Here is a 13364-nt window from a genome sequence, read left to right on the forward strand (position 1 = left end):
AGCCAAAGTTGGTCAGTGACCTTTGAGCTCGGCTACGGACATCAATAATGAGGATTTGTTATGTTACTGACCCTCTTATCAACATTATGAATAATTCACTGTTGGCTTGGTGGTTGTCCAAAAGCAGATGAGGAAGCAACACCCATGCTCCTGACTTTTGATTTAGCTCTTTCATATTTAATAAGGGAATGGAGCGCTAGGAGGCTCCTTTTTTAGAGAGATTTAATTGGGCACCACTGACATCCATCATGCGGTTGTCATGGCCATGACCTTTCGTTTGGGGCTATTCATAATAAGAGAGTTATGAGCTGGCTTCTCATATTTCCGCCAGCCCGCCCCGCCATTTTGTTATGGATGCTGTAGCATTTGCATCCCTTATCTGTGGAGTGGTAACAAACCTGGCGCGACTGTCATCGCGTATATCTGCGCTTCTCTTTTCCGTGCGGTTTAGGCAGGTGCGCAGAATATCTCATTCTAATGAGAGCTTCTGCGTAACTTTGCGAGCTTTTAGTCTGCTTGGCAATATAAGAAGAGTCTCGTGCAGTTTAAGAGCAAATTGAATGCTGTAGATGACCTTTAACATGACCTCATCTGTGTGGGGTAATAAGATGGTGCAATGGTAGAACTTGATATTTTAGACTAGCAGTCAAGCTCGTAAGGAGTGCAAAACCTAACAAGCAAGCAATAACAAGGGAAAACTCTAGGGTAATGAGGAATGATGAGTTGAAGGAAGGAGAGAGATCTGTTGTCCCAGTGGACCCTAAGTGTTTAAACACGGTGTAAAGCTTTGGAGGTTTCCGCTTCCTCTTGTAACTGTGAAGAGCAGCGTAAAAGCAAGGGGGGGAATATGAACATACTCGGTGCAGATTCAATTCATCAACTCAAGTCTCAGGACCCTGGAGAGATCTTAAGCCAAAAGGGAGCTCCTGTCTTACCTCCTTACTCTGCCTCCTATGAAGTAAGGAGAGCTCTGATATGAGACTAGAGAACGAGAGAGAGAAAGAGAGAGACTGAATACAGGTGGTCCGGCTCTCTTGAGAACAACAGATGGCCTGCACAACCCTTTGGACTTGTGCACTTCACTGCTTCGACGCAACAATGACCATGAATGGCAAACCTCTTCTACATCTCCTGCTTTATATCGTACACAAATATAGCGTTGTACATTATTAACGGGTGCGTGCGATCTTGCCAGGCTGGAACAATCTTCGCTCATTGATATCAATGTATTTATTACAGCAATAGAGCAATATGAAGGAGAGGCACGGGGAGATATCGGCTTACTCGGGGCTGAAAGGGAAATTTAAGATAAAGGATATTTAATATCCAGTTCACATTGGAAGCTTTTCGATAGCACAAGGGGTTTCCGTAGGCAGGAGATGCCTTTGTCTTTGTCTAAACACACTTTCCTGGACTTTTAGCTCTAGTCACACAAAGTGCGCAGGTCGCTGATAAATGTGCCATAATGGGTCGATGCGGGAAATCGCCCATTCGTCCTGTCAGGTTATTAATGTACCTGGGCACTTCCTCTAAAGGTGTTATCGGTGGCAAAAAAATGAACTGATATATAATTAATTCACTCGCTCTCTTTTCCTCTCTTTAACTGTGCCCTTATACTTTGTCACATTGCATTAGAATCACTCGGCGTGCTACGTGGCCCACAGTAATCACCGCCTGAGACAAATATGCATGTACATTATTGGGAGTAACATTAGGCTGGTGGTTTGCATTCCAGGACACATTACTGTTGCTTATTTTGCATCTAAATGATAATGAGCACTGGAATGATAACCTATATCATTTAGACTGAAATATGAATTTAAAACACTGTCTACCATTTACAGAGAGGGGGAAATGTGTTGTGATGATCACTCAGGTGTCTTCGGTATTCATTTAAAACGAATAAGGGGTGAAATATAAAAAAAGGAACACGAGCCGAGTTTTCTTGAAGCGGTAAAAGACCATTGTTGTCCTAATTATGAGATGCCTGATGCATTATTTAGCAATCCTCCATACATTGGCAAGGCTGAGTATGAGCAAAATAATTTATGACAAGATCTCTTTTTTTTGCCCCTCACTTTAAATCAAACTTCAATAAATGTGCCACCTCTATCCATTTTACATGAGGCCGTGCAGAAAACAAGCCTGATTCAGGAGTGTGTTGTTTAAAATTCTTCCGAGGGTACAGGGTCAGAAAAACAAAACCATACCACACAAGAGGGAGAAACGTCACTGAGCACAGGCCACAGAAGATATAAGGCGCCCAAGGTTCACGGAATCAAAGGTGAAGAAGTTATAGATGTAAAAAGTAGTTCAGGTTTGTCCTTTGACTTGAGAGCAGAGGTGTAAGTGCTTATCATTTAGCAAAGACCTTTAGCCAAACATGAGCAATCAATTTAAAAGAAGAGTTCGTAAATCCCGGGCCTCAGTTAGCAAACTGGAAATGTATACCGGAAATCATTCACAAGAGCTTTTACATTAGAAACGTCAATAAAAATTCAATTGTCTTATAACTGGCAAATCAGACAATTTACCTGAGTTTATCAGGGTTACTGGGCTTGATATGGTTTATATATCAAGTTAATTAGTTTATTTATTTCAATTGCACACATGAATTTAAAGAAAACCCTGGGAAAGTGGGATATGTCATGCTACTGACTGGAAAGAAAGAAAATGTAAACCAAATCTATACATTTCTTGGCATTAAATTCTTGCTTTGAATTGTAATTTTTTCCTGAAATCTGAAGCTTTATAGGAAAACATCATTCGATTGCATACATACTGATATATTTGCAATCAAAGTAAAATAATTTCTATCTAGCTTGTAAAACAGGCTTCACAAAATCATACATTTGAATTTCCAATCCCTACACAACAAGATCCCAACCCTGATCTTGGAGTGCTTTATGTCCTGCACATTCTGTGTTTTAATTTTTCCTGCTCTGTCACAGAGCAGAATATTTAGAATAAAGAAAAAAAACCTACAGTGTGCAGGACAGTCAGGGCCTCTAGTATTAGGGTTGGGAAACTGTGCCATACACTGAACATAAATCATTCAGCAACAGGTTTATGTGCATCTTCAACCTATCCGTGCTTAAAAATGATCTAAAACACTATATATTTACATGAAATGAGCCATTTTTAACATGGCATTTGAAACCCTAGAAAGAAGGGGAAAAGGCAATAAAAAATAGGCAAAGACCTCTGAGAGTTAAGACAAATAACCCTAGATATTCAATTAGGACAAAAGAAACAAAAGAATAGAAGAGTTAATGGGAGCTGATGCACTGTTGAGTGTTATTGCTAAAATTGAGCCCACTTTGCTTCTAGAAAGTGCTCACTGTTTAGTCATCATTTCATAATTTTCACCTGTGTAAGTGGATGGAGTTTTGAGGACGTCACTTAATTTGTCGTGAATGCACATCAATATTTGGATTATTGAGGTTTACCAATATGCGCACGTCATTATATTTCTTTTTCGAAGTTCTTGTATTTTTTTTTTTGCTTGCTTTGGCCTACGAGAAACATTTGCATGCCACGTTGTGAAAATATAAATCATGCAAACCAGGCCTGATGTTTGTATCACTTACACTTTTGAGGAGTAAGTATAGAAAGACCTGGCCTACTTAGCTAGCCTTCCTCTCAACACAGTGCCAAAGGACACCGAAGCATCGGTCTGATCTGAGGCTATCCATCATTAAGTTTGTGTGGGCAAACATAGAAACCTAAAAGCAGAGCCGAGAGTCGACCCTGCACAGGAGAGGAGAGGCTGTAACCGAATTTATATTATATTACACATTGAAATGTGACCCTGTAATGACATCACTGAAATTTAATCAAGCCCTTGATTCGGTATTACTTAAGTTGAACTAGTGTCCTTCCTCATGCGAAATTAGAAAATTGAATACGGTTGATGTTTTTGGTCGGAGACAACCGAAGATGCAGCCTGATTCAGAGTGGGACGTACTGTATATTTGGCAACATGAAAAAGGATGTACTTTTATAGCAAAAGAAAACGAGGTTTACTTAAGCATTATTTATTCATATTTGTCTCTATTCAAACACGAGAGTCTTATATCATACATCAACTAAGCTAATAAGCACGTTTAAAAGCCTTCGATGGGGTGAGGCGGGGTGTACGAGGGCTGTCGTTGAAGTTGTTGTGCTGTTGACACTGAGAGGGCTTTAAAGACGCTGACTCGGAGAATGACTGGCACATTCATAATTCCTCTATTATGTACTTGAGTGATCTGCTCCAGCACTGAAGTCAGAAACAACACACTCAACAGTCCTGGATGCTGCCACTGCTACTGTAACATCTTTTAATAGTGATACGATGCCTGGGCACGAGGCAAGATGAGAAAAAAGACGCATTTTAGCTTTTAGGATTAAGGCTATAGTCATCGCTTACTAAGTTTAACGCGGCTACGGCTACACGGCTACGGTTCTGACATGTGAGATACAAAAGTTAGATCGATATCTGTTCTGCTGCCAATTGTTTTTTTGTTTTTTTTAAACATAAGCAGTGATTCTCTCCTGGCTCAAAAGATGCTTCCAGTTTGTAGTCACCTACTGTGACGGGCAAAAAAAAGAAAAACAAAAGAAAAAGTGAAAAACATCAGAGCCTGTTGAATCAGACAGCAACAAAATGAATATTCTTCACCTGTCTGCTTGTGTTGACTCCTCTTGTTTAGATTTCACAGTGGGGGAAAACAAAAGAAAACCGCATATTTACTTTTAATTGAAAGGAAATTAAAGACGCATCCACATCCGCAAGTGACAAAGGAGGATCAGAAGGCTCGCGAGCGATGATAGCTTTTGTTTAAAACAGATTTCATAAAGAAAACCTCCCACTGATAATGATAAAGCAGGGAGGGAAAAAAAGTCTTGGACATTTCTTCAAATACAATTACCTCTGCATCACCTGATTCAATCAAATAAATTTGCATTCTGTTTGCATCCAGTGTTCCGTGGCCCAGTAAACAAGACAGGGAGAATAAATCTGATGTGTTTTCATGGTTCTGCCTGCACCCCCACCCCCCCTCTCTGTTTGCTACATTTTATTTGGAATATTTGAATTCTCATGAATCTGTAAATACCTGTCATGTGCAGATGAAATTAAAATGCTTTTGGAGCAAGGAGCGTCCTCTCGTGATCAGACGAGAATGATGCCATGTTTGAAGGTGAATTTGTGAGTGTTTGTCAGAGATGTTGTCAGACTGAGCAGAGAACAGTGACTGACACCCAGCACAGGACGGGAGGTGAGATAATGTTCGACTTAAGTGCCAGGCTGCTGTCGGATCACACCTTACACCGAGTAGCCTTACAACTGCATCAAGACGCTGGAGTCAAACAAGACCGGATGCTTTTAATAAGAAGTAGAGATAGTTAGATTATCAGAGCAAATCGTGACATTAGTATAGAGCAGCAGATCCATAATAACCATCCACGCAGTTTGTCTAGGACGAAATCACATTATGAGACTGTTAAGAGTAAATCTGTAAGGAATAAAACATGCTGTTATAGGAAAACAATCCAGGCCAGGTAGTGGGATGGAGCCCATTAGAAGCCAGAGGTACTGTTACTACCACAAAGGATTCCTATTCCAATAAAACCACATCTTGATGTTATGCTTTACTTATACCACAGCAATTTTTTCAGCACATTATGATTTTAAACCATTGATAATTACATTTTATATTGTGGAAACTTTGTGAAAAAAGGATTCTGTGGACACCTATGTGGTTGTTGATCTTTTTATTCCATGGGCATTAATACTGGGATAGGTCTTAAAACATCATCCACGCATTTTTAATGTCTATAGGAGATTGTCAAAAGAGCAACACTGTGGTCTTCAAAAGGCTCTGTGAAGTTTATCCTTAGACTAAGATCTTACATTCGAACCTAATGGAGATCTTTATGCATAGATGCATTGTCGTGCTGGAACAGGTCTATGCTTAGGTCCAGTGAATGGAAAATGTAATGCTGCAGTATAAAAAGATCTGGACAATTTTGTGGCACCAGTCTGAGAAAGGCTCACTTTGGAATGTCTGGTCAGGTGCACACAAATCTTTGTCCATATAATACATAAACATTTGTTTTCTCACAGCCTTGCTTTATTAGAATAAAATAAGACAAAAGAAATGCAGTTTGCTAAATGCATCCATTCTGAATATATGTGTCAATGATTGTATTTATTATTAAATAATCACACATACACAGATCAGGCACAACATTATGACCACCTACCTAATATTGCGCTGGTCCAGCAGAAAAACACCCACACAGCATGCTGCTGCCACCACCATGCTTCACTGTTGGGATGGTTTTGGGCAGGTGTGCATTGCTCGATTTCCTTCAGGACATAATGTTTAGAATTGAGGCAAGACAGTTAAATCTTGGTTTTGTCAGAGCAGAAAATCTTGATCCTCACAGTTTGATGTGCTTATATGCAAACTCCAAGATTTGTATGTCTTTTGCGCTGAGGAGAGGCTTCTGTCTAGCCACTCTGCCATTAAGCCCAGATTGGTGGAGGGCGTCAGTGATGATTGACCTTCTAGAACTTTCTCTTATCTCCACACAGCATCTCTAGAGCTCAGTCAGAATGACCATCAGGTTCTTGGCCACCACTCTTTCTAAGGCCCTTCTCCCTCAATTGCTCAGTTTCACCAAGGGACCAAATCTTAGAAGAATCCTGGTTGTGCCAAACTTTCTGTAGCATTTCCCAGATCTGTACCTTGCAACAATCCTGTCTTTAACCTCATGGCCTGTTTTTTTGCTGGTTGTTTTTTGGATTTTAATCAATGTTTAGAAACATCTCAATAATGAGATTATGGAAACATTAAATTGGGAGGCTAATGTTCAAGCGTTGTTGGAAAGGGTCTGAAAACGTATGTAAATGTGATATAAATTTTTTTTTTATTTAAAAGATCACAGACATTTTTTTCTAAACTCAAATGAATTGTAGTATCAACCAGGTACATTTTTTTGAGGGGGTCTGAATACGATAGATAGATAGATAGATAGATAGATAGATAGATAGATAGATAGATAGATAGATAGATAGATAGATAGATAGATAGATAGATAGATAGATAGATAGATAGATAGATAGATAGATAGATAGATAGATGTTTTTGTTTAAATTGGTTAGCTGTTGGTCGGTCAAATTATTTACATCATGGGGAACTAAAAGGACATTGAAGATGATTCACTGGCATCTGTCTTAACCAAAAAAAAAAATGTTTTGTTGTTGTTGTTGTTGTTGTTGTTGCTGAGGATGATTTTGGAGAAAGGTGATACACTCATGCACACAATTACTAACCCTTACAAAATAAAAATTCAAATAAATAAAAAATAAAGAAATAAATATCAACAAAATGTTCCAACAAGGTCAAAAATGATCAGATATTCCTTGCCTTTGTGTAAACATTGATCCCTAACAAGATATAGAAACATTCTCACACAAACAAACACCTAGAAAGGAGATGAGTCCATTATTTAATCCCCCATCTATCCATCTCCTTGCTCTTTCTCCACCCACTGTCTATGATAAGCCTCATCTTCACTCATCTTCATACGCATCCATACTCAGAGGTGAGGAGGGTACGTGTGTGTGTGTGTGTGTGTGTGTGTGTGTGTGTGTATGTCTAGCCGAGCTAAGCACTGCCAAGCATGATGAGGAACATGGCTGTCTCTAAATGATCATGCTCTGATCTCTCTATACCACAGGGGCACATCGCAATGATGAATAATACCATGAGGATAATGGATAAATGCAATGGGGATGAGTGCTATATTCATGAATTTCTTGAATCTGAATGGAGGAAATATGAAAGAAAAAATTAATGGCGAGTTTTAATAGCAAGTCTATATCGTGGGCACACACACACACACACACACACACACACACACACACACACACACACACACACACACACACACAAATGTATCACCCTAGCTGTATAGTGACAAATAGCCTATACAGAAAGATCAGTGTAGGAGTGAGTGTATCTGATCTTGTATCTGTGTGTGGCCTGTGTTGCTGTATAAGCCGGCCAGCTGCTTCACATTCAGTGCCAAAGCATCGGAATGTTATGTCGCGTAAAGATTTCAGCCGCATCTATCCTCCAACCGCTCTATTAACATCGATTTATAAAAGGCTTCTCATACAGCTCCAGGCCTTTATTTCTCTCCAGCAAAGAAAGAAAGAAAAAAAAAACAGCTTTAACTTCATAACTGTAACAACTGAGCAATAAGAAAATAAAAGATTGCTTAAGCTTGAAGATAATTTTATTTGTGTGTTTTTTGGCTTTGTGTTTCTCGCCTTTCACCCTCTGTCCCGCTCACTTGTTGTTTGCCTTGTTTCCCTTGTCTTCCTTTTTACGTAAGAACTCGTGAATAATTACATATTCTGGTGAAAGTTAATGCTAAAGACATTGTTGGGTGGTAAATAGCTTTATACTTCCTGTATGAGAGCACAGAGAAAGTGGTAATGTGTGTATGGGGGGGTTACAGGACTCTTTAATGGCAGGCCTACCACTGTGTGGTGGCATAATAACTACAGAGACTATTTATTTTTAATTGATATGCCCTTTCTTAGTATGAAAAGACCAATTATTCCAAGCGCTGCATGCCTCTCATATGCACAGTATGCCATCGAAACAAAAGGAGCCCAGTGTAAAATGAGTGAGACAAGCCGTATTTCTGGCAGAATCCCTTTTTTTAATGTCAATTTTTATAACAAAGAGCAATAATTCTGGCATTAAAACTATTCTACGTGCCAGGGTAATATCAGATTTTGATGATTTTGCTAGATTGATAGGGTATTAAAGGCAATGATATGAGATAGTGTGCCAGTAAAAAAGAGAGAGACTTCATGTTAAGTGCATATTACATTCATGGTGTGTTGCATAATTTGCTGTAAGAATATTTCTCATGGATTGTGCAAGGAGGAAGGAACTGTTAAAGTTTTGCTCGCAGAATAATAAGCAATGTAATCGCAATAAATGGCATTTCAAAAATGACCATTAGCTTCATAAGTCTGATTGCTAACTACTGCTGTTATAGAGCAGAATCTATTTCTCTAGGTCTCGTTCATTATATACAAAATATGGCTTTAATCTGTGGGATTCTTTCATTCCACGGAAAATATTTGACTTACACACTCAACAAATACGTTATTAGGATTATTTAAACATTGAATCATTCGTGGAATTGTCCACTCGATCGTTCACGTGATAGCAGCGCAATATGTCCAAAAATCAATCAGATACAGGTCAAGAGTGTCGGCTACGCATTAATCAAACATCAAAATGGAGCGGAAAATGTGATCCAAAATGTTATCCAAGTTACTTTGACCATAGCATGGATGTTCTAAAATGTCCTAGGTTTGGCCAGGCTAATTCAAATTAACTAGTCTACCACAGTTGCCTTTACAAATACAGTGAGTAAAAAAGTCTCTCAGAGCACACAATATACTGAAACTTTTGGTAAATGTGATACCACACCAGACTGAGTATAACCCACAAGCTCAACAAGACTACACAGAAAATGATCTCTTGTTCTTGCCTGTTCCTGGGTTAAGACTAAAACTGAGAGGGGATCGGACTTCATCAAGTGCTGCACCAAAACTGTGGAAAAGTCTCCCACCTCGGGTTATACATACTCACAAACTTTCTGATATTAAATGTAAGCTAAAAACTCATTTGTATTCTTTGGCTTTTGATGTATTGTAGAAATTAACAAATGTCCGGTGTTGTGATTTGTTCGTTGAATGTTGCTATAATTTATTATTGCACAGGACATTGGTCGCCTTCCAGATGTTTATACAGTATATCTAAGTTCAAAGTATATATATTTATACATATTTGCCAAAAAGTCCTATATACATTGTAACTTATATACTATATGGACAAAAGTATTGGGACACCTGACTTTCCCAGCCATACGTGGTTCTTTCCCAAACTGTTATCGCAAAGCTGACGGCATTCACTTGCATAGGGTGCCTTTGGATTCCGTAGCATGAAATGTTCCCTTCACTTGAACTAGGTGACCCAAACCTGCTCCAGCATGACAATCCCCCTGTGCACAAAGCAAACTTCATAAAGATATGCTTAGCCTGGGTTGGAGTGGAAGATCTCCTACTATAGAGCTCTGACCTCAACCCTATTGGACACCTTTGGGAGGAATTGGAATGCTGACTGCACCCCAGGCCCCCTCACCTCACCTACATTAGTACCTGACTTGTGTTCTGAATGAGCAAAATCTCCACTAGCACACTCCAAAATCTAGTGAAACATCTTCCCAGAAGAATGGAGGGAATTATAAGAGCAAATTGGAACTAAATGTAGAAAGTGATGCCCAAAACACACATCCACATATGCATACTTTTGTATACATGCATAGGTATATATATATATATATATATATATATATATATATATATATATATATATATATATATATATATATATATATTTATTTATTTATTTATATTATATTAATAAATATATTTATTTATTTATTTATTTAGATAGATAGATAGATAGATAGATAGATAGATAGATAGATAGATAGATAGATAGATAGATAGATAGATAGATAGATAGATAGATAGATAGATAGACATATATATGTAATGCTATATAATATATTAGAGGAAGGAAAAACAAAATCATTATTCTGTTACCTCCCTCGGAAAATAAATTGTCTGTCATCATTAACTTTCCTCGCTGTAGCAGATGCTTATTTAAGCACTTTTTATTTATATAAGGTGAAATAGAATGAAGCAGTGGGACATGAAAAAGTAATCAGTTGCTGTGACTTAACAAGAATCTGGTCCCATTAAATAAACTCTAAAGTCATCAGTGCAAAAACAGCAGCGCACATCAGCACTTTTCTAAAGGGCTTCATGAGGAGAGACATGTTTTGCTTCGAACAGACAAGATAATAGTGCATTCGCGGCGACATCACCGGCGTTGAGACAATTAAATCCAATCGATGGATCTAAGGATGAGAAGGGAGAGCTGAACGTGGGCCGATCCCCTGTTCTCCTACCTCCTGGAGACACAAATGTCAGTTTTGAGCAGTTTGCAGACTCCCTGCTATGCTCTTGGCCCATGCCGAACCAAACTGGTTCCATCTTCTGGACTCTTGGCATTCCAACTCAAATGATGGCCATTGATGTGTCACATGATGGCCCAATCTTCAGAACTACTCCCATCTCCATAATAATCTTTCACACGTTTTTTTTTATCTTTCAATCACAGGCAAATGCTTGTTTCTGTTCTTATTTCTGCTTCAGCTTATCAGGGGTTAACGGTCTCTATCAGAATTAACCTTGAGCGCTTTTTCTCACAAACCAGGTCATGACCTCAGAGAAATCTCTGAGAGAAGGGGAATTCTCTGCTGTGGGATTAGTTTCTTAGTCACCTCGTTTCACTGAAGTATTAAGCATTAAAAAAAAAAAAAAAAAAAAAACTGCGACCACACGAAAAAGCCAGAAGTGGAAAAGAAAGTGTTGCTGACGTAAAACCCCCAGAAAAAGTGCTTCCATTGTAAAAGCACAGGTATTATTTTAAGAAAAAGGTGTCACTTGGAAGCTGGTGGCACAGTGAGGAGTGACAGTGCTGCTAACCAGCTTTGGCAGAAGATGACAGGCACATTCCAAAGAAATAAACACTCCACAGTGTGTCTCTGCTACTTAAAAATATCCTGTTTTGGATCAGTTCTAAAGCATTCCACAATTGGGCTGAAGGATGGAAAGAAAGGGGGCTTTTCATAATCCTGCATTCTTGCTATTACATTCTTTAAAAAAAAACTATTAGTATTTTACAAAATAAATTTCTTAGCCTTTGTGGATTTACTTGATACATCGTGCCGGTGGTAGCTACAGAAAACCTCGACGTGAAATCAGCTAATCCCTTCTAAACAGGATAAGTCGGACATGACTTCGTAAATGTTGAGGTAGGGGGGTTTGATATAATGTCACCTATTCATAGCTTGGACTTGAAACACACTTCTACCTGCTTTATGACCTTTAGAAAGCTGAATCCCACTACAACAAGCAGTTTCCTTTCATTTCTTTTTTTTTGTTTTGTTTTTTGGCCAAAACATCGAGATTGCACTAAGCAAAAAAGTATGTACCCTTTATTATCATCTTAATGAAAAAGAAAAGATAGCGGTTATGCGGAAAGAGGTGGAACACGTGATACAAAGCAGGAGCAGGCAGTGAATCAAGTTTCACATTATCCCTTCTTTATAGCAGCACCAAAACTTTTTTTCTCCCACATACGCCATCTTTTGGCTTTTTTAGTAACTTATTCATGAAAGGTACAGTGAATTATACAGCATAAAACACTTTATGTCGAATATCGTAAACACTCCGAGACCTGCCGACGTCTCCTCTCCTCGCCTACTTGGTTCATTATGTAGCATTATTTGGAAAAGGGGCAGAATATAAAGATATTCAGATCCAAATGTCCTTCTCTCAGATATGAAAAGTCATCTTATCAAGGTGTATGGTGAAGGATGTATGGCCGTATCACAGTATTATGACTCTTCTGTCACACATAATATTCTTCATTTTTCATCGTTCTGGAAAGGCTAAAACCAGTCAACAGCCTCCCAGTCATCTTTCTTTATCTCGCTCTTTCTCTATCGCCATCTCGGTCTGTCTTTTCCTGCCCTTCGCTGATGGCTTTAATGGCCGAGTGGCTAACAAAGGAAGAAAGGCAGGGAGATGAAATATATTTTGACTGTTTTATGGAAAAACAATCTGACACAAAGTAATATTCATCTCCAATGAATCCAATATTCTTTTTGGAATGATATTAGACGGTATCTATTATATCTTCCATTGTGTTCCCATCTGCCCTTTTCAGGATCTAAATTATGTGCATTAGTACGTAAATGGGCTAATGCCTGTCTGTATTTAGCAGGCTACATGCCGTGAATATATTCTCTGCTTCAAGAAGTAATTGGTAATTACAGTGGTCATTTAGGCAATCACTGTCTCTCCCAGATTCATGTCATTCTTAAAAATAACTAGCTCTTAACCTCTGACAGAATCCTACAGAAACGGTTCATCATCGCCCCCCACTTTGATTAATTTTGTGCACACACACACTCTCGCTCACTTACAAGTACCCGCACACACACACATGAACACACACGCCTACCTGTATAACATCACAATCATAGTGATGCTCTTGCATTTGTTAACTGTGGCACTTTGCTTCCCTCGCCCCGGGTAAAATCGGCCGAGAAAAAGCAGAGTGGCTGAAGGGCAGGTAAAGCCGTAGCTCTGAAGCCATTAGTTCCATTTACTAAACAATTAGACAACACAATATACAGGTCATTTC

The sequence above is a fragment of the Silurus meridionalis genome, chromosome 26, assembly GCF_014805685.1.
Source record: "Silurus meridionalis isolate SWU-2019-XX chromosome 26, ASM1480568v1, whole genome shotgun sequence".
NCBI lineage: Eukaryota > Metazoa > Chordata > Actinopteri > Siluriformes > Siluridae > Silurus > Silurus meridionalis.